This window comes from Microtus pennsylvanicus, chromosome 7 (assembly GCF_037038515.1).
Source record: "Microtus pennsylvanicus isolate mMicPen1 chromosome 7, mMicPen1.hap1, whole genome shotgun sequence".
Classification (NCBI taxonomy): Eukaryota; Metazoa; Chordata; class Mammalia; order Rodentia; family Cricetidae; genus Microtus; species Microtus pennsylvanicus.
Window position 1 is genome coordinate 99,876,905 of NC_134585.1, and position 23,392 is coordinate 99,900,296.

The window sequence follows — 23,392 nt, forward strand, 5'->3', positions numbered from 1 at the left end:
TTCTTTCCAACAACAAAATAGCAATAAAAAATAAACTAAAAGCAAACATAAGGGCTACACACACACACATACACACACGACGCACATATGCACATAGGCATACTCACACGAGTGTGTTTTGGGTTGGGATCTGCCCTGGAGTGTGGGTAATATACCCAGAGATTGCATTCAAGACAAGTGTTTTTCCTTGCCTGGCAGGTGTCAGTTACATGCACCTTCTGCAGACTTTCTTTGGGTTCTTCTTTCCTGTAGAGATGTCTCCACACTTTAAGCCAAATTCCCTTCCGGACTTTTTTGGTCCCCTTTTCTTTGAGTTTGGATTCCTGTTTTTGGAGACACAGTCTCGCCTTATATCCTAGGCTGGCATAGGACTGGCGGTGATCCCTCTGCTCTCAAGTGCTCAGAGGACAGTTGTGAGTGACCACGAGCAGCTTCCACATTTTTCACCTACTTCATAATTCCTGATTATTTGCTTTAAGTTAGTTTTTAACTTTACATCTGTGTGTTTTATTTCTTTCTGTACACCTAATAAAAAGCCTCCTAGGACCACCAAACCACTCACCAAGCCTGAAGTAGTTCATCTACCTTCTGGAGGCACTCTCAGAAGCTGCTCTTGTTTTTCAATCACGGGTAGACGTTGTTTGCTACGCTTTCATCGCTGGCCACAATTGCAGTGATTTAGCTCAGCCACTAAACATACAAACACACACACACAGACACACTTATTTAGAGCCAAAATGCAGGAGTTAAGTAACCAGAGTGAGATGTTAATAGGACCCAGAAAGAAAATGCAATCAGAGACAAAGTTCACTATCTCTGGGGCATCTTAGGTTGTGACAGTAAGGTTGGTAAGAGCTATGGGAACTAAACAGAGCATTTGCCTTTCATAACAAATGTTTGAGAAAATACTGACTAGATAGCAATCCATACATTCACCAGCCGTCATATTTTCCAAACTGATTCTAATAATTACTTCTTTCTTCTTTCTGTAGAGTGTTTTTCTAATACGTCATAGCACAGGGCAGAATGAATTAAACAGTGACTTAACAGGATGAGTATTTTAAGCATAGTGACCATGTGGACAGTCCATGCAAGGCAGTGAGTTAAGAAAAATATTTACAAATGCAGAAAGACAAACCTGGGAAACTGAAAACTTGTGGAGTTTGGCAGTTCCTTAAAAGAAAACAGGAAGTTATGCAAACGGTACTTACAGGTAAAGGAAAATAAATCTGGACATAAGAGATTTTTAAAGTTGGCACAGAGCTATTGATCCCCTCCCCAACTGTCTGTTTCCTTCACAATTCAGATTTTCCAAACATTAAGAGGAGCAGAGGCCTTGTCTGTGGCATCCTGAGTGTGACATTTCACCAACGTCCATGTTTTCTCCAACTCCAAAGTTTCTGGCTGAGAATGACTGAAGGCAAAGACTGCTCATTCATTTCCCAGCTTACCAGACCCAAAATAATCACACAGAAACTGTATTAATTAAACATTGCTTGGTTTCTTATTAACTAACTCTTACATCTTAAATTAACCCATTCCTGCTATTTTGTATTTTATCACGAGGCTAGTGGTTTACTGGTAAAGTTTCGGCCAGCATCTGTCTACTTCAGGAGCTACATGGCATCTCCCTGACTCCACCTTCTTTCTCACAGCACTCAGTTTAGTTTTCCCATCTAGCTCTATTCTGCCCTTCCATAGGCCAAAGCAGATTTATTCACTAACCAATAAAAGCAGAATACATACAGAAGGACTTCCCACACCAAATGACCAAGCTCATATTTGGAACCAGAAGATGAAAGAAAAAAATTGAAGATTTGAGCATCACATCTGCTCACTCATCTGTAAACCCAGTCACTTCTAAATAATCACTCAGAGGCCTAATATTGATTAAAGAATGTTTGGTCTATAGTTTAGGCTTATTACTAACTAGCTCTTACATTTAAATTAACCTATTTCTATTCATCTATGTATTATTGCCACTTGACTGTGGCTTTACCAGTGTAATGGCATTCTGCTTCTTGGCAACTGGCTTGTGTCTCCCTCCCTGACTCTATTCTTCTTTCACCTCTATCTCTGCTTGGCTTTCCTGCCTATCTTTATTCTGCCTGGCTATAGGTCAATTCAGCTTTTATTATTAACCAGTGAGAGCAACACATATTCACAGTGTACAGAAGGAATATCCCACAGCACTCACCTACAAACTCACCCTAAGCCTCAATTTAGGAGCATGAAATCACCATATCATGAGGAAGGCTGGGATGTGAGAATTACCTCACTATTACCTGCTTTCTCTATGTGGGATGGCATAAAGCATAGCATTCCTTTATTTTAACAGTTTGCTTCCCCTTAAGTAGAGCAGGCTAGCACCAACTTACTTTCTTTTCTGAACAGAAATAAGTATATGGGAAATGTCTGGCATTGAAATAACTGGATTAAAGGGCATAGGACTTTAAATCCTTTGCAAAGCAATCTTCAGTTTCTGTTTTTAAAGTATTGTATCATTTTAAAAATATAGAAATAACTCATTTTATGGTAGCCTTTTGAAATTACTACCCATTTTAATCATTATTGGTTTTCATGCACCAACAAATAACATGTTTTTTAATATTCATGATTACCAGGAAAATTGAAGATTTGTTCTGCTTATTGCTTTTATTTCCTCTTTGAATTGTTTCTTCTCATCCCAGTTCCATTTCAGCATTTTCCTTATTGATTTGTGTTATTGTTGTAATAGGAGCGGTGGGGCTGCGTCCCCAGCACCCCAACCGCCTGCTAGCTTATGCCCGAAATAATTACACAGACACTGTATTCTTTTAAACATTGGTTGACCCATTAGATCCAGCCCTTACTGGCTAATTCTGATATCCCGATCAACCCATCTCTAATAAACTGTGTAGCACCGGTCTTACTGGGAAAGATTCAGCATATCTGACCTGGCAGCTTGCTTCATTGCATGCATCTGCCAGGGAGAGGGGAGCATAGCCTCTGCTCCAGAGTCTGAGCTCACTTCCTCTTCCTCCCAGCATTCTGTTCTATTTACTCCACCCACTTATGTTCTAACCAATAAAATGGGCCAAGGCAGTTTCTTTATTAGCCAATGACCTTCCTCCATCATGTTATGTACAGTTGAGTATCTCTTTTGTCATAAAAATGGTTCAAATTTTTCATCTGCATCTTAATATTACTTATGAATTTTAATACTGTGCTTTAAGAGTTTGAAACTCAAACTAGCTAGGCCATTTCTTCTATTGTGCTTTCTATAACTAAGCAAAAGGATTCCTGTAGTATGTGTGCATCGGTTCTCAATCCAGAATGAAGTCAGGGCAGTGGCCCTGATGATTGACATTCTTCTCAGAAACCCATTTGACACCATTGGCCAGGGGACTGTTAAGCTTGGTTAGTGCATGGTGGGTCTGAGCAAGCTGGTATCAGAGTGAGTGACATCCTGGAAGGAAGGGTGACAGTAGAGGATCATGCCAGAAACAAAGTTGCTGTTAGGAACTGATTTGTACACGTTCAAGACAAGACATAGACACTATACTGAGAACTGGGAGTATAAAGGGGGTTCAGTTGGCCTCCCATATCTAGGATACACTTTGTTCTCTGACTGGATTCACCTGCAGGCTGAGAAGAGGTAAACCTCTTACTTGCCTTACCTTTAAATTCTACACCCTGCCTTTCAACACATCATGAATGTTAACTGTACCTATTAATACTCATTCTTAAAACCAGTGTACTTAAAACTTGGGCCCTGTACTATGCCTATTTTATCCATTGTAGCTTTCAGTGTTTGAGCTTTAGAAACAATTTTTCTGTATGGTTGAAGTTGGAGAAACTGAGGTAGAGAAAGGTTAAGTAACTGGCCCAAGGTGAAATCAACATTTTCAAATAAGAAAGTCTGGTTCCAAAGAAAAACATATAGGCATCCTCCTGGATATTAACCTTCATCAGGCGATGAAAGGAGACAGAGACAGAGACCCACATTGGAGCACCTGACTGAAATCCCAAGGTCCAAATGAGGAGCAGAAGGAGAGAGAGCACGAGCAAGGAACTCAGGACCGTGAGGGGTGCACCCACACACTGAGACAATGGGGATGTTCTATCGGGAACTCACCAAGGCCAGCTGGCCTGGGTCTGAAAAAGCATGGGATAAAACTGACTTGCTGAACATAGCAGACAATGAGGACTACTGAGAACTCAAGAACAATGGCACTGGGTTTTGATCCTACTGCATGTACTGGCTTTGTGGGAGCCTAGGCTGTTTGGATGCTCGCCTTACTAGACCTGGATGGAGATGGGTGGTCCTTGGACTTCCCACACATCAGGGAACCCTGATTGCTCTTTGGGCTGACGAGGGAGGGAGACTTGATTGGGGGAGGGGGAGGGAAATGGGAGGTGGTGGCAGGGAGGAGGTAGAAATCTTTAATAAATAAATAAATAAATTTAAATTAAAAAAATAAAATAAAAAGTCTGGTTCTAAAGCTGGCACCTTTACTGTATTCCTATATTCCAAAATACCCTGTATTTATCAATAAAAATTTGAGAACAAGCGTTAACTTTAACATATATATTTATACATGTGGGTTTATGTAAATATAATTTCTTTGTATATCTATTTTTACTTATTCTGATTGATGGAGGTTAGAAATTATGTAAAAGATGATTAAATTATTTAGGTCTCTGATATCTCTGGTTTTTCCCACCATCTAATGCTTCGAGAAAGAAAGACTATGAGAGGAAAATACAAAAGTGACATGTCGAATGCAGCCTGAAGTTTGTTTTGTACGGGATTAGTTTTAAGGAGACATAGACTGAATTGCAGTCAAAATAAGATCAGTGGGCCTCCTGCAGATCAGGGGAGGATGCAGAGTGGAAGGTAGATTCCAGATATAGAATATTTGAGCCATCTTCCAACAAACTTTCCCAGTCAAATGAGCATGATGAGTATCCCTAGAATCTTTTCTCTGCAAAGACATGGGGTTTTCATGGCTGCTGCTTTAGAAGTAGAGGTGGCCAGGTGGATACTTGAGGTTCTACATAGTGAAAAGGAAAGCCTGACCCATTACCAGCAAACTGATGTTCGCTTCTTTCCCTCCACTCCATCTGGGGTAATGGCATCTTTAGGGGAATAATTATTGCACCAATCACAGCAGTACAGCTTCACAGAGTGTACAAATATCCCATGACAGACCTCAGCCTCATATCCTGACAACTGGGCACACGGGAATTGTAAGGATTTAAGTGAGATGACCCTTAGGAAATCTCCAAAAGTGTCACATAATACGTACTACTATTTGGTGCTAACTGTCACCATTAGACCAGAGTGTGTTCTTCTTCCACAAATAAATCACATTAAATATGTGCTGATTATTGACAGTAGTCAAGGAAGCATGCCAAAGGCAGTGCAATGCATAGGGAGAGAGGGGAACAGAGTACTAGAAGCAACTACAAGAAGATAGGAAAGTGCTACTCAGAGGCCATGGCCAATTTGTGCTGGGCTTTTCCTTCCAAATGACATGCTCTCTGCAAGAGAAAAATTAACAAGAACTGCATTGCAAGGTTGAAAAAAATTAGCAAGCAAATATTTTAATTACCTATTTTTCCTCCTTTGTGGCAAGTGGTTTATCCCTATATCTGCTAAGTGAAATAGATGAATGCCCGAGTGAGCAGACATGAAGCATAAGCAGCAGTGAGCATGGTATCTCTTCAACTAAAGGACTGGTGGGCTAGAAATACTGCTTCCCATACTGAGCTCCATCCCGACTGGTTTTCTAAGGAAGGATGCTCCACCGTTCTCATTAATCAGCCTCATCAGTGTTGCCCCTGTGCCCTGACGTCTTTCCAGTCTAGCTTCCAGTTGCTGTCTGATAAGGCAGAGCTAGAGTAACAAGCAAAACTGCATTAACAGAGGCCCATTTTCCACTCAAAACCTCACACCCTGGCGGTCTGACTGCAGCTCTACAACCCTTCTCATTCTAGGTCTAGACTGAGAGAACAGTCTCCTTTTGGCTTGTTGTACACATCCCAGCAGAGAAATACAGAGGACGAAGCATGAAGCAATGCGCAAATCTACTTGCATGAGACACACATTTCCTACTGGTCTTCGTTGACCAAAGCAACTCATATGACTAAGCTTTGTCTTTGGTAGAAGAGGGAAATTAGGAGTTGGTCAATGATAAGCTGCTTTCATCCATTTCTATTTGCTGTTATTACTGATTCTTTATTTCTCCAGGGTAAACGTCATTTGATCTTTGTTATATATCCTGCTGGTTTTCTGTGAGACTTGATTAATCCTGTGGTTTGGTATGGTTTTAATGTTACTGTCTCAAAGAGATAGGAATTACAAAAAAAAAATCACAGATGTATTTGTTTGGCTTTTGCCACAATTAAATTTCCAAATCACTACATGAATTTATTCTAAAGTAAAACTTACAAATTTTATATTCATATTGCAGAGAGTTTGAGTGGTCAAATTGTTGACAATATGTGACTGTGAGTGCTCAGCCCTAAGTAAAACATGTGTAGCAACCATCCCTCCCCAGGCCTCAGAGAACATCACGGAAGAGGGGACAAAAAGAATACAAGAGCTGGAGGATGGGGAGGAGCGCCATGAAGCACTCTCTTCTGGATAAGACATGACCATAGAACTCAAGAGCTCATGGCAGCTGTAGTCCCCTACACAAAATCAACCCAGGCAAAATTCCAGAATGGATGGAGAAGTAACTCATGAAGCCCCATTCTTACCTGAATGTTGCCAGAGGCTGCTTGTTTGTTTCCTGGCTGCCCAGTCCTGAAATAATCACACAGAAACTATGTTATTTGCATTACTGTTTGGCCAATACCTTAAGTGTATTTTTAGCTAGCTCTTATATCCTAAACTAGCCCATCTCCATTAATCTGTGCATCACCATGAGGTCGTGGCCTATAGGCAAAGTTCCGGCAGGATCTGGCAGGCCATCAGTCTCCCATGATGGCTACATGGCTTCCCTTGACTCTGCCTACTGTCTCCTCCTTTATCTGCTTGGAATTCCTGCCTTGCTCTATTCTGTTAAACCATTGACCAAAACAATTTTATTCATTAAGCAATAAAAGCAACATATAGACATAAGGACTTCCCACACCAGCTGAAGACCTCTTAGTAGTTGATGGCTCATGAGGGAGAAATAGTCATTTTCCTTTGGTGATGAGGCCACTAACAAGTTACCCATGCTCCATTTGGATGGCTGCACACCTGGACACATACAGGCAGCACTAATTGAACTCAATTGTTTTTATAGAAAAAGAAAAGAGGAGGACAAAGAGAAGGAGGAAGAAGAGAAAGAAGAAGAGAAGGAGGAAGAGTAAGAAGGAAGAGGAGGAGGAGGAGGAGGAGGAGGAGGAGAAGGAGGAGGAGGAGGAGGAAGAGGAGGAAGAGGAGGACAGAGATAAGAGAAAATAAAGTTAGGAGGTGGACCTGTTAGAGAGCTCCACCCGAATTCAGGTGGAGTTGAAGAGAGAAAATGAAAGTGAATACAATCTAAATATATTATGTAAATAAGTAACTATTTTTAAAAGTTATATTGTTATACCCTCCCTATTAGCTAGTGAGTGTATCTTCTAATCTGCTAAAATTATTTTGGTTTTTCAAGAGAGGGTTTCTCTGAAGTTTTGGAGCCTGTCCTGGAACTCACTCTATAGACCAGGCTGGTTTCAAACTCACAGATATTCACCTGTCTCTGTCTCCCAAGTGCTGGGATTAAAGGCATGCACCACCACTGCCCAGCCTAATCTGCTCAATCCTTAGGCTTTATATTTATAATAATTATATTGTCATGTTTTCATAAATATTTGCTAATGAAAATGACTCAGAAAAGCTGAGTGTGTCTCTTAGGAGAAAAATGGCTTTGGACTGCAGTTCTACTGCTAATCAGCCTTGTGACAGGAAAGGGGCAGGTCCCTGTCTCGGCTTTGGAAATTCATGATGTCATTCTTAATGGAATTGGTGAGACTGAAGAACGTTCATTATTTAATGACTGTAATGGGCTCTGAAAGCATTCTGCACTCTGTGTGATGTTCAATGCCAAGTCACCAGAATCCGAGGGAAAAGAGGAATCACCTAATTACCGTGCAGCCATCCTCTCCATGAGTCAGGGAAACTCACTTCTGCATTATGAATTGCCTATTTCACCTCACACTCAGCTTCCAAAACTAAATTATCAATTGGAGTTTGTATTTTTACGCAGATTACCTTAAACCACCTCAAATCAGTGCTCTAGCTCGATGAAATGGTCCGGAGCTGTGTCTGAGGTAAAGCAAGCGGTTTTCTTCAGAGAGCTCTATAAAAATCTCCTTGAATCAGAGCACCAGTGTTTTGTTCCCATCCCTTCCCATTCTGATATTCTTAAAGAGTTTCCTGGAACCTCTAACGGACTGTAACAGATGATTCCAGATTGTTCCCATTAGAAACTAAGGGAAATTGCATTCATTTTCTTAATAATAGATATGCAAGTAGTTTTGAGGTGAGCTACGCAGGCATGGGATGGAAGATGACAACCTCCATCATGGCAGCAATCTAATACAACACACATCAGGTGCCTACAAACAAGAAAGATACAGAACAGCCGAAGCAAGCTGAGATCAATATGGTCGACTTAGGCTACCTCTGGCTGTTCTTGGCTTCATCGCAACAGCGTCTTCATGCCATTAGCCTTGCAAAATTTCCTGGTCTCATCAAGTATGTGATAGCATTGCCACATCAGAAGACTGCACATAAAAACAGAAAAGAGAAAAGAAACCGCCTTCTGGGAAACCACTCTTCTTTACTGAAGTTCACTGCTTCCCCTACCACCACCTTAACTCATACATAATCCTCCCCTTCTTAAAATATTCTCATAAAACCAGCTACCGAGAGTCCAGAGATGGACTCTGTATTGTGAAGCCACACTCACCCACTGGGTAATAAATTTCATCTCAACTCCTTAATTCTTCAGTTCCTTTGCCCTCAAATCTGAATTCTTTCTCTAATTCTGGTAAGGACCAGGAAACAGTGACTAGAGGCTCCATCCTCTCACTCGGAATCTGAGAGCTCCCCAGCCTCCACCTACCAGTTACATTGTCATAGTTGATACACAGGGAAGTAGTCAACTGCCCTGATCTTTATGTGTCTTTTATTTCTATGTCTGAGGCCAATTCTCCCTCCAGCATACAAACACATTCCTGTTTTTCTCACCACTGCCTTCTAATGAATGGAGGTGGGGGTGGAGGAAAAGGCATCCCTCTTCAGAGCCTGTCTGTTCTCACCTCGAGAAGAGAAGACAGGGAGAGGCTTTGGCAAGAGAGTGTGAGCACCAGGGGACTTTCTAGGGAAACCATAACAGGCAGCCATTGCCATGAAGCCAAAGAACATTTTCATGTCTGCAGGTTAGTTCCCTGAAGACTTCAAAATAAAATGGCCCTGCAGAACAGCAGGACTCTAAAACATTGAGCCTCGTTCTATGTTTTAAGGGGTGTTTTGTTTTTCTTTTTCTAAAGTGAAGACAAAAAAAAAATGAACTTTTAAGAAATAGTTCTAACTTCAAATCTATGGCCTTTTCCTTTTGGAATTAGTGAGCATAATTGGGCTTTATTTCCCTTTGTGAAAAACCCACTGCATATTCACAGAGTAGCATTCTATTCATTTTGATGATATAATCTTCCAGCCATCCCTTGCTTATGCAAAGAGGAACAAAGGGGAGGATTACAAAATGTCCAAGGAGAGTGCTGAATGAAACATGACAGGACCTTTATTCCTAATTAAAGCGGGACATCCCATCCATTACCTCCTGCCCTTTAGAAGCTCCCAGTCCCTATGCAAGCTTCTCCTGCTTGCCTGCATGTGTTTGCACTTCTTTAAGAGGGTCAGCACCCTTCATCAGCACACCTGAGACTCCCATCCTCCCATTCTCACAGGGAAAGTCTCACTGAGCAGCAGCCTCTGCATTTCAGAGGCACTGAATTAATTGGGATGAAGATAAATTTCATGAGTGAAAGAATCGATTACCTAAGTGAAAGGATTAAGTTTAGCAAATAATTTTCTCAAAGATTTTTGTTGGTTTCTTGAAACTAAACAATTAAGCAAACTTTAATCAAAGTTGGTGCTTTTTCCCCTTTTCTATAAAATAGAAATAATAAAAAGTTTTCATATGACAGAGTGGAAGGAGGAACTGTCCCAAGACTACCCCTGGATGAAGATTACAGGCTATCAATGGCTACTGAGAAGAACAATTTTCTCCAGGCCAAATTACCTGATGGGTATTCTAGCAATTCTCAACCTGTGGGTCACAACACTCTTAGGGTCAAATGACCTTTTCACAGGGGTCACCTAAGACCATCCTACATATCAGATATTTATATTATGATTCATAACAGTAGCAAAATTACAGCTATGAAGTAGCAATGAAAATAATTTTATGAATTATAACACGTGAAGAACTGTGCTAAAGGGTCACAGTATTCGGAAGTTTGAGAATCACTGGGTTATCCAGCTCCAAGGGGGCAGCCCTAAACCTTTGTGCATCTGAGCAGCACAACATGGTCTCTGAAGGGCTTTGGTGTAGGTCTGAGTATGTATGTAGTAATAACTAGAGTAAAACAAGTCATGAATTGAAGAGACAGTAATGAACACAGGAGGAGTCAGAAGGAGAGGAAACACTACAGTGTGAATACAGTACTTCTGTATGTGCTCAAGAAAATAAAATTTTAAATTAAAAAAAAAAAGCTTCTCCTGAGAGCAAAGCTTTAGGCTTTTACAGAATGAAAACCAAGCTACTTGAATATACAATACCATAGAGAAACTTTTATTTCCAACAAATGAAGTTTTTAACTGAAAGCCTGCTGATGGTCACATACTTGGCTAAATCCTCAGGTACTGTGGTGATATTTTGCCTGTGCTTTAACCAAAAAAAGCTTGCCTGAAGATCAGAGTATAGAGCTAGCCACACTAGTTAGCCTTAGAGACCAGGCAGTGGTGGCACACACCTTTAATCAGGAGACAGAGGCAGACGGATCTCCATGAATTCAAAACCACCCTGGGCTACACAAGATTGAATCTGTCTAAAAAAGAAACAGAGCTCACACCTTTGATCCCAGCACTAAGGAGGTGGAGACAAGAGGGATATGACTGAGCAGAGAGAGGAATAGAAGGCAGGAGGAGGCAGGAGCTCAGGGCATTACGTTTGAGGATTCATAGGAATAGGATCACCCATTCAGTCTGAGGATTCTGCTCTTTCAGTGTTAACCCCTATATCTGACTCTGAGTTTTTATTATTAAGACCAGTTAGAATTTGCGCAACAATGTGTACTAGATCCTTCTCTGTATAATCCTGAGTAAATACTATTGACCCTGTTTTATTGGTTAGAAAACTTACAGCACACAGAGTATACACAATGTTCGGGGGGGAGGGGGAGGGTGTTACTGAGGAAATGTCAGCCAATGGGCACAGAGTTTTAGTGAAGGAGAATGGCAATGTATGGACATACATTGCTGTCAAGTATGACACATTGTTACTTTCTCATCTCTGTCACAAAATATCTGGCAGAAGCAACTTAAGAGACCATAAACTTATTTTGGCCCACAGTTTTAGTTCATAATGGCAGGGAAGGCAGAACTCACAGTGCTAGGAACTTGTGGTAGAGATTCCTCACATTGTGGTGGGTTAGGGAGTAAATGACAGGAAATAAGAACAGGAAGGTATTACAGATAATTTATCTCTAACGATGCATCTTCTGTGACCTACTTCCTTTTCTAGGCATCACCTCCAAAGGACTTCATACGTTCTCAAAGCAGTTAGAGGACATCTTTAAACCATGGACACTGCAGGTCTCATTCTATGCTCCCATGATAACATACAGTAATTATAATTAGTTATAATGCTTGTATGCTCGAAAATTTCAGAATGTAACACTAAATATTTACCAGAAATGGTAAATATTTGAGTGACCAATATGTGAATTGAATTGATTAATTATTTCATGATGATTACTAATATCAAACACCACATTATAATATGTATTACTATATATGTATATGCTAATTATACCCAAAAAAATGTTGAGAAGCACACACATACAGTTAGCAAATAGTGATGTCATTATTTAAACCAACATTTTATCATTATATAATAGTATATTTCTGGTCCTAAGTTTAATTTTTTTCATCCCTAAATGGAAATGAAAATAGAGACATCGACATGCAGAGTTATTTTAAGGGTAAAATGAGCTAATCTGCATGAAGCTTTTAGTGTCTGCCACTTATACCAATTAGTTTGTTAATATATGAAGGCTGTATCTTCAGGCTTTGTATTCTTGGTGCCTGCTTAATAGTTGGCTTGTGGTATGTTCTCAATAATTGTTTGACAATTTTATAAAAATGATATGTGATGTGGGATTCTCCTCTGCATGCTGTGAATATGTTTTATTATCATTGCTTAATAAAGAAACTGCATTGGCCTGTGGCAGGGAAGAATAGAGGTAGGCGGGAAAACTAAACTGAATGCTGGGAGAAAGAAGGCAGAGTCAGAGAGACACCATGTACTTCTGAAAGGAGAAAGATACCCTGGAACTTTACTGGTAAACCACAAGCCTCGTGGTAAAATACAAAATAATAGGAATGAGTTAATTTAAGATGTAAGAGTTAGTTAATACGAACCTTAAGCTAATATGCTTAGTAGCGTTGTAATTAATATAGCATCTGTGTGATTACTTTGGGTCCGGGCATCCAGGAAATGAACAAGCATCCTCCACCTACAGTTATGGGCAAGGGCTTGTTATCAAAAGATATAAACCTATATCAAAGCCCCATTCTATAGTAAATGAGAAATTGAGAGACACCTAACTAAAGTCAGATATTCAGTTACTCAAAAAAGAAAGGGAATGAATATGCAAAATGAACCTGACCATTCAGCCTAAAAGAAAATCAAGAACAAACATGACTGAAACCACAAGGAGGACGGAGCATTAAGATATAGATGCACCAGATCATAAAAGTTGACTTCTCTGCCATTCCTGAAAACACAATATTGACTGCGTACCTTCTAGGTACCCAGAGTTATACCAGGTGCTGATATTACAATTAATAATCATTAGAATTACTTGATTACTGTTGATTTCTTTATCATGCTTACTGAAATTGCAAAAGAAAGAGTCTGCTAGTGAAGAGGGGACTTGCCCTTGATGTCTGCTGAGGCAGCACTACCTTCATTCAATATCAGATGCCAAATTGCACATGAGACAGATTGCCAAAGGCAAATTGTCAAATTTCCAAAAAGTTCAGAAATGTCTTCCTAACATGCTTCACTCACTTTGAAAACACACACACATACACACAAAAAAAAAACAATCAAAGAGGGAAAAAGGAAAAACGAACTAAATTGGAAAAGAAGTAACTATGGGGCAAGCTATGCTTTGGATATTCCCCATTTGCCCATGACAAACAACACCCCCTCTTTCTGATACAAGGACTGAATGGACTTTAAAAACATTTGAAGAACTGGCTGCTGCTTCTTAGAGCTGATGGACATGGAACACTGAAACACAGACTAACTAAGACAGTCCTTAGAAGGCTCCTCATTGTGCTGGCCTGATTTGGGATTGAATAGCCTCACAATGGTCTGTTGAGACAAGATATATTAGTTATTTCTGTGTTGCTGTGAAAAAAAAATACCTGACAAAATCAACTTAAAGAGAGAACAGTTGATTTTGGCTCACAGTTGAAGAAATAATATGTCAGCCATGGCGGGGAAGGCACTGTGACAAAACTGTGAGGAGCTGGCTACACTGAGTCACAGTCAGGACGCAGGAGACAGCAATTCTCTCACCTCATTTCCTCCTTTTTTATTCAGTTCAGGACTCCACCCAGGGGAATGACGCCATCCACATTCAGGATGGGTCACACCCCTTCAGTTAAGCCTCTCTGGAAACCCTCTCACAGACATGCTAAAGATATGCTTCTTAAGTGATTCTAAATAGAGTCAAGTTAACAATGAAGCTTAGCCTTCACACAGTGGTTGTATATTTCTGACACATCATGCACATAGATTCCTTGGTAGGAGGAACTGACAAGAAATCAAATTGTACTCTGTGAGAAAAACTCACCTCACATTTGATTGTTGAGGACTGAAGAAGGTAGTCACAAGTGGCTGAGAAATATAAAGATAAATCTGACAAGGTTAATTCACATAAAGGAATCCCCAGAAATGAGATTCTTAAAAGATTCACAAAAGAATAAAAATGTCTGCTTAATGATCACGTTGGGAATGAACCCTGCAAAAGTCCTTTGTGTCCTCTTCTTCCTTCCTTTCCAAACCTCAGCAGCACCAGAGAGAATCACAAAAGCGTGGATGAGAACATTAGTGAGCAAGGAGGGTGAAAAGATGAAGGTCGGAGCCGACCATGCCCATCTCCCATGCCTACCAACTGCCTAGAGGAAAAGGGCAATGTGAGGTTGTGTTTACGTTGCATGTCGTGAGTCGTATTTACATCACATGTCATGAGTCATGTTTTTCCACATACTAATCTCACAGCGAATCTGCTTCTACCTGTGCTTTTATATCTCTCTGCTTCTCCCCTTCATTAAAGCCATCAGCAAAAGTCTGCTAGTTTGACCTTGTCTGTCTGCTGTATGAGTCTGAATCTCTGCCTGCCTGAAAGCTTTCCTGTGAATCTGTGTCTGTCCTGCCTATCTATCTGCCACTGTCCCTGTTTGTCTGTCCCTAACATAGGACTCTGTTCTCTCTTCTCTTGATCAGCACAGAAGTCATCATCTAGGGGAAGGAATGAGAGACACTTTGCAAAAGTCTCTAACAGAGTTTTACGAGGGATTAAGTGGCTGACTCCAACTGACTCCAATAACAACACTTTCAAATAATGTCCAGATGCCGCTTTCAGCACTCATGATTGATATTCATTGCATAAAACCACTTCCAGCCTGTCTTCTGTTTCCAGCAAATGATTATCTAACACTCATGCAAATACACATGTATTGCTCTTGGGTCAGGACATAGAGTAATACATAAATTAAAATCACACTTATGCCTTAGCTGAGGTTATAAAAGTTGATTACTTAGGAAATCCAAGGCAAATAAGGTTGAGTGTTGCATTGTTCTCTTAAAAGCAAATTAGACAGGCTGAGTGTGCAACAGGACAGCAGTTTTAAGTCTTAAGTGACATAAGGCATATTTCTGTAAAGTATCCTGTTTCTTCCCCGTGTGATGCTTCCCATGCTGTTAGACCATAAAGCCCTTTGTTAAAGACAGACATGGACATACAGACACTCTAGCTATGAGGCCCAGCAAATGTTCTAGTTTGTCAGAATGTAAGAGATGTTCTCATGAGATAAATGCACATCCACAAAACAGAATTGAAAACTGATATTAAAACATATCAAGACATCCAAACAATGTTTTCAACACAAACATCCATCTTCTTTTAGTCCCTCTATTGCAAAACACAGAGCATCTACATTAGCGCTTAACCAAACAGTGCCTTGAATATAGAAAAAGTTCAATGAGTAATAACTATTATTATGGCTCCTCTCCACCTCTGGCAGGTGGGAGAGCTGGCCTAGGGGCAGGGGCATGAGAGTGAGCAAACCCCGCCCCTCACCAGCTTCCACACTTGAGAACGTGGCCACTGTACCTTACCTGGGCAACACAGAAGAGCTGGCCTTCATGGTGTAGTTGTAGATGAATAGGAAAACCGACCCCACCTTTTACTGCTTGCTGCATAGGATAAGCTAGCCAGGACAATGCTGGAGAGCTCACCTTGGTGATGAGAATGGGGGGGGGACACCTGGTGGACTGACCAGCCCAGCTACCATCCAGGCCCAGAACTGAGGCTATGAGTTGGCCCACCCCAACATGTTGTAATAGGAGCGGCGGGGCTGCTGCCCAGCACCCCAGCCACCTGGCTAGCTTATTCCCCGAAATAGCAACACACAAACTGTATTCATTTAAACACTGCTTGGCCCATTTCTATCTAGCCTCTTCTAGGCTAATTCTCACATATTAATTTAGCCCATTTCTAATCATCTGTGTGTAGCACCCCAAGGTGCGCTTACCGGGAAGATTCTAGCCTACGTCCATCCTGGGTCGGAGCTTCATCGCATGTGCCTCAGAGAGCAGAGCTATCGCATCTTCCCAGGAGAGGGGAGCATGGCGTCTCTGCTCCAGAGAGCAGAGCTGTCAGTCTGAGCTCACTTCCTCTTCCTCCCAGCATTCTGTTCTGTTTACTCCACCCACCTATGTTTTAACCTATGAGGGCCAAGCAGTTTCTTTATTGCTTAACCAATGAAATCAACAGACTGATATATGACACTCCCACATCACCAACATCCACCCCATCTCTGATCTTCTGGAGGAATGAAAGGGTTGGTCCTGCAGATCCAAAGTTGCAGGATCTCCATGACACAAAAAAACAACAGGATATCCAAGATGAGTCCCCGTGAGAGCCCAATACCAACAGTGTCGCAGAAGTCAGAGGCGTCAAACCATGACTCATTGCAGTGAACACTTGGAAGTAAAGATGTTTGGACTAAAGGATATACCGTGTGACTTGCCGTTTCACACTACAGCATCCACAACAAGGTTCTTTTCTTTTTTTAATTTAACTTTATTTTATTTTGGAGGGGCGGTTGCAAGGACAAAGGGCAGACACAAAGAGATGGAGAGATGAATGGGATCAGGATACATATTGTGAAATCCACAAAGAAGCAATAACAAGTTTATTTTTAAGAAAAAAAGAAGAAACTACGCTTACGTTATACACTGTCTCTTGAACATTGGTGAGGGACAAGTCCCTCAGAATGACGTCCGTGTTCCTGCTTTCTATGCTGTCCTTCCTAACGCTTCACAAAGAACTCTATTGTGCGTTCTCTTTTGCTTCAGATCTTCTATTTCCGGACACAAACTGCTTTTCAGTCATAAGGAATAATAAGTCACGCTCGTGCATTCCCAATGCTGCAGAAAGTTAAATATTTGCAAAGTTCAAGACGGTGCGCAAAGAACAATTCACTGAGACAGGTCCTATAAAAAGCGTGTGGTGGATTTAATGACAATGGTTCATTATGTATAAATGATTGTTTCCCACTTGGTAGAATTGTCGGCTTCAAATGCCCACATCGTTCTCAGTTAGTTTCCTTTTCTCTGCCTCCTGCTTGTGGGTTAGATATGAGTTTTCAGCTACTACTCCAGCACCAAGCCTGTCTGCTGATATGTTCCCTGCCATAATGATCATGGACCCTAACCTTCTGGAATCGTGAGACTGAATAAACTTTTTTTAAATAAATTGCCTTGATTATGGTGCCTCTTCACAGCAATAGAAACGTAACTAAAGCAGTAAACTAAAACGTAATTAAGGCTTCGGGAAAGAGGAGAGGTCTCGTAGGAAATGCTGAGGTACCGTCAAGAATACTCTGCGCCTGTTTATTGGCTGTTCGAGGTGTCATTCAAATGAGGCACCACTACTTTTTGAGACAGCTGAGCTCCGTTTTCTCCTTTAGATCAAATGGAAATGGAACCAGTTCTGGGAGGGTCTGAGCAGACATGAGGGTACAACTGTGTAAAAGAAAGAAAATGTTATTGAATCCTGTGGAAAATCAGAAAGATACAAACAACAACAACAACAACAAAAGGTAAAAAAGACATTCTTGTAAATAGAGCTGCTGCAAAGAGCTGCTGAAGGGCCTTTAAGGTTTGCCCCGGCTGAAAACTGCTTTCCTAACTCACCATGAGAGACATTTCTCTCTCGGAAGCTTCTATAAAGAAAGGGAAATACCAAACAAAGCCATGCTATTGTGACCTTTGCAGGTTAAGTACTGGACAAAGATGTTTCCTTCCTTCAAAAGCCATTTGCCTCATTACCGCACATGTGAGGCTGACCAGCCCCGAGCAGTGTTCAGCCAAGGCAGGATGTTCCGTGCACGTGTTCACACGGTCCAGAAGTACATGATGAAGTTTCCCGGCAAGGCAGGTTCATCTAGGAGCAGCACGATAAGCTTCAAGCCTTTGAAGTACAACTTTTTAAACACTTTATTCTACAACCAGAAGCAGCGTGGACTAGTGGTCTGCTTTCAACACTGAATTAGTTTCCTGTTTGGGATACACACTGAGAAAATGGAGAAGCAACCAAAAATAAATAACGGTCTTTTTACAGAGACCCCTCCATCTAATATATCTTTCTGTAAAAAAAAAAATGTGACACAGACAGCTTCAGCCAGGACATCCTAAGGTACCATTTTGAGCATCCATTGTGCACTAGGTCTTGGAGAATAAGCTGAGGCCTGTGGTCACAGAACATGTCAGGTGCTGGGCTTCTGAAGCATAGATGAATCAAAATCAGCTCCCCACTTGGAGTACACTGTGCAGTTGAATAGGCAAAGGAATGAAATAAAGACAGAGAAACCAGTAGCCAGTGATGACTCCATCCAGACTTTAGCATTAGACCCTGAAACTATGAAGATCTGGTATCATAAAAGAGAAACAATATCTTGGAGACTATTTTTTTCATAATATACCTCGTAAGAAGGAAATGAGACTGTCGTCTTCACTCGTGGTGTAGAAAGCTGATGTGGCTTCATTTGGGGAGAAAGAAGAACATTTGCATTAAAGCAATGAGAGCTCACAAGCTCCCTGTTTCTAGGCTTCGATATGCCTGAACCTAAGAACACTAAACACAGATTGAGTGTTGAAAATGAACCACAAAAATGCATGAAAACGTAAGGTCTAAAAACCTAGCTTCCTGCTGACTTTTATTGTCCATTTATTGTCTGTGGCCCTTCAATATGACGTAGGTGCTGGGAAAAGCTCCTGTCAGGGAAATGAACAGCTCTCCAGAAGGACTGTTTCATGAAGTTTGATTGGTAACAGTTACTCTCAGGTTGTTCCCCCTCCTTACAAATTAAATCTTTTAGTATGTCTTGTCTACCTTGTTTTCCCAATAGCATCATTATCAAATGGTGAAAAACTGAAATATAAAAATACTTTTTATTATTTTATTTTTTCATTTGAGGAAATTTCTATTGGGGAATGTTTGTTCTCTCTGGACTTTGCAGGCAAATGCTGATGACCCAATAGGTGTTTACAGTACTGAGAGCTCAGATGCATAAGGGTCCCTTAGGACTCGGCACAATTTTCAGCCTTCACTTTTACTTACTCTATGAATGCTACTGTTTATGAGATTATAATTTTGATTTATAATTCTTCAGGTTTGTCCTGACAGCTGTTTATTTTTAAATCATATTTCATAGAAAACCCAAATACATTCATTTATGAAAAATATCCCTAGTCTAAGGTCTGGTGCACAGCTCATAACCAAATGTTATTTATCTTATAAATACTACGTCTTTGAATAGAAGAAACATCTTCTGATGGAGAGTTTCTGAGACAATGCAGAGTCATTTCCCTCTGCAAAGACAGGACAGGAAGTCTCTAGTGCCTTTAGAACAAACACTGGGAAAGCATTCCCAACATACTGTCCTTGCCCAAATTCCTCATAAACTAGCAGGAGTAGCAAAAATTCTGCTCAGGCATGGAATTCCCATCTCGTTAAGTGAACACTACTTGGAACAGAGTGTGGATTTTAGGCACAAGGTGAGGTGGTAGACCAGAAGCTCAGACATTTTTAGAAGAGATGGAGGTAGATATGCTGAGTTGGAGAAATGGGTTTTCCCTGGTCCGGCTGTGCAGATGATGGTGCCAAGGGTTGCTGAAGAAACATCTTTGCATCACTCTTCCATGGATTACAAACCATCTTTATTCCACACAATGCCAGATATCAGCCATTGCATCATCCCATAAGTGATGTGCAGCCGAGGAGCTGACCAACCATCTTCCTGGAGCTCTCCCAGGGAGCATGGCAGCCTACATGTAGTACTATAGTGTTTCTATAAGGATTTTTAAAATATTGCATGTAAGTATCATTATGTACATATGCAGGCACTTGTGAAAATGATTTGTGCCTATCGGTGTTTTCTGTTGTAAATTCTGAGATAACTTATTGGGCTTTATTATCTTTTTTTAACTTACTGTTTTCAGAATGCCTATTTTTAATTAAAATCTGTTATATCACTATAAAAAACAGAGTGACTACTCTATATAATTTTGGAAAAGATTTTCAGGAATTCTGGACTCAGCAACATACCAATAATCTATCTGACCTTTAATATTATCACTGTTATTGGATTTGCATGGGTCTGTAAAAGAACAAAATACAACAACAGGAGATACTGAGCAAGTGTTCATACATGTTCTGAAGTTTGGCAGCGCAAACTGCTGTACTAATTACTTTTCTTATTTTGAGTAACCAAATGCCAGACAGAACCAAATTTTGCAAAAAAGGATTTGTTTTGGATCACGGTTTCAATGATATCAGTCCAGAATAGGAAGGAAGACAAGACTTTGCAGGGAAAAAAAGTTGATATCTCCTTACAGAAAAAAGACACCATAGGAGAAGCCAAAGCAAGATCTAACACCAAGGACACAAACCCTAGTGATTCACTTCCTTTAATCCTGTCACCTACAATTCACCACTTCTCCATAATGCCATCAAGACACTATTTCATTACATCAGACCCTCGTTAGCCAGCCATCCTTAGGGAGCCCCTATAGACACACTGTAAGGTGTGCTTCACCAATCAAAAAGTTTCCTTAGTCCAGTGACACCAACCATCAAAATTAAACAGTCCAGCTTCTAAACCTACGCTTTGTTTGCTTAAGTGTTTCACACTTCCTCGGTTTCTTCAAAGAAAGTTTCCCACTCATTAATGATAGTTGTTCATCCATAAAGATGTAAAATGGTCCAACAATTAGGACACATGAAGAATCATTTCATCTCGAGATAGTGAAAAACCAATAGATGCCTCAAATACTGTGGCCTTGATTCATCGACATCCTTGCAGCCTTATTATCTATGATGAGAAGGCATGGGACGGAGAGCAGTTGTCGTGTAAGCAGAGATCTAGCAAGGAAGCAGAGCTGAGCTCAGCCTTTCCAATTGTGTGCTTTACCATACCCTGGCAGACAGCATGAAAACAGTCATAGATACTGTAGGGAGGTGGCTGGGAAAATCCCATCCGAAAGCATGTCTTTCTAGCTGCAGGATCAGCATGATGCAGAACCAGTGCGGCACCGCATGCTGAGTCTACCGATAAACAGTCCTGGCTGAATGCTCTTTGAGAGTGAGAAGATGGAGATACAGTGTGGGCTTTTCTCAGAGGATGAGAGATCTGAAGAAATAAAGAACTATGACTCTGCATGAAGGACATTTTGAGCTCAAAAAAAAATGTAAACACTGCTACTCTGGGATGCTGTCAACAATGATTGCAGTACTGGGATGCTCGCTATACATTATAAGAAAGCCCACTGTGCTTGCACCTGCAATAACAGCGACTGATAAACCTGACTCACCGGACAGACTGGGCTCTTAATCTCACTCTCACTATGGAGCGTAGTGTTTGCTCTCAAAGATCATTCCCACTGTATCCGCTGCTCTGTGAGCTATTCTCTTCCTTCTTTCCAAAGGCCTACAGTGAAAATGTCCGCCTCTAAACTTTATCTTGCCTCTTCCGCAGTTAACTACCTCCTCACCCTGTCCCTGCCTAGTACTCATTTTTAATTATAAATTCAAAAGAATTTACCCTAAACTGCCTTTTCTCCTGAGCTCCACCCAATCTATTCTCAGGGAAGCCACAGGGAAGCTCTGTGGGAAGGGGAGGAAACAAGCTTCACAAATGCACAGAAGCTAATTCCTCTATTCGAGGAGTAAAAGAAAAACTATGTCATCCGTACTAAAAGATTTGTGTTTAATGTGGAACCAATTTTATACCCTCATCTTCCCTCTTAGGAGACTTAAAAGAGTAATATCACAATGCTTCAGATTACTTAATGAACAGGAGGCCAAGAGAGGTCACTGTCCGGTAGCAAGAAGAAGTTTTACAGTGTTAGCATTTAGCCAATTGCCTTGTCTTGAGAGATACAAAACAATTCTATGCCTTCTCCCAGGCTTTAAACTTAATACCTGAGGCAGGTGGGATAATACTTTTCCTAACAAAATTCCTGCAGCATCCCTATTATACCTATAATCTAGGTCCATGACATACATATTATACATAGTATTATATTATGTTATACATAATATAAGGCCCGTGATGGAAAGCACATGTATTAGTAGCTTTTCTCATCATCTCAACAGAAGCAATTTATTAGATGAAGGATTTGTTTTGGCTTGTGGTTTCAGTGAACTCAGTCCATCATGGTGGGCATGGTATGGCATGGGTGCTCAGTCCACAATAGTAAGAGCTTGTGGCTTGTTCATATTGTGACCACCCAGGAAGTAGAGATCAGGACTGGAAGCAGGGCTAAGCTATATCCTTCAAGGCCCAGGCTTACCCCTACATCTGCCAGCTAAACCCCATTTCCCAAGGCCTCTATAATCTCCAATGATGGTTAGATTTTCTATCATCTTGACACAGCCAGAGTCAATTAAGAAAATACCTCCATCAGATTGTCCTGTAGGTCAACCACTGGGGGATTTCTTAATTAATGACTGATGCGGGAGGGCTCAGCCCACTGTGAGTGGTACATATGTCCGGAGTTGTATAAGAAAATAGGAAGAACAAGCCATAGGGAACAAGTCAGTAAGCAGCATTCTTCCACAGACTCTGCAAATTCCATTCATAATAGACTATAAGCTACAAACAAAAACAAGCCCTTTTCCTCCCCAAGTTACTTTTGTTCATGGTATTTTATCACACCAATAGAAAGCAGACTAAGATACTTCCGAAAACAGCATCTCCATCAAGAGACATTTCATACTCAAACTATGGCATCGTATGTATGGTCATCTTTTTTCACTTCTGTCTAACTCTACCCCAGGATACAGACACGCACTATTACAGGTTTCGTTTTTCATTGCTGGACTCCACCAAAATATCAAGTGGGACTTTGTTTACCTCTTTCAGATATTCCAGGAAAACTGCCTGAATGAATTAGCCCGCCTGCCTTTTGATCTTTGAAAATCCTTCCATATCAAAGGAAGCTACAAACGAGTCCAAGTATACTTAACCACTTTTCTCCCATCCATTATTTTGACTCAGACAAACACTTAGACTTAGGCCAAAATCCTCTGTATTTTAGAAGTTCAGTATTGCATCTTCTCCATACTTCTTTTATACAACTCAAAAGATTGATGTCTCTTCTGTTTTCTTTCTTTTTCTCTTTCTTTTTCTACCATAACTACTCTAAATGTTTAAGGAACACAAGGCGAGGCCTTATAAATAGCATGTTTTTATTAATATGTAGGTATGTATGTGGTTGTAAATGTAATGTATGTTTATGTGTATGTACAAGTGTTGTGCATGTGTGTGTATGCATATGCACAT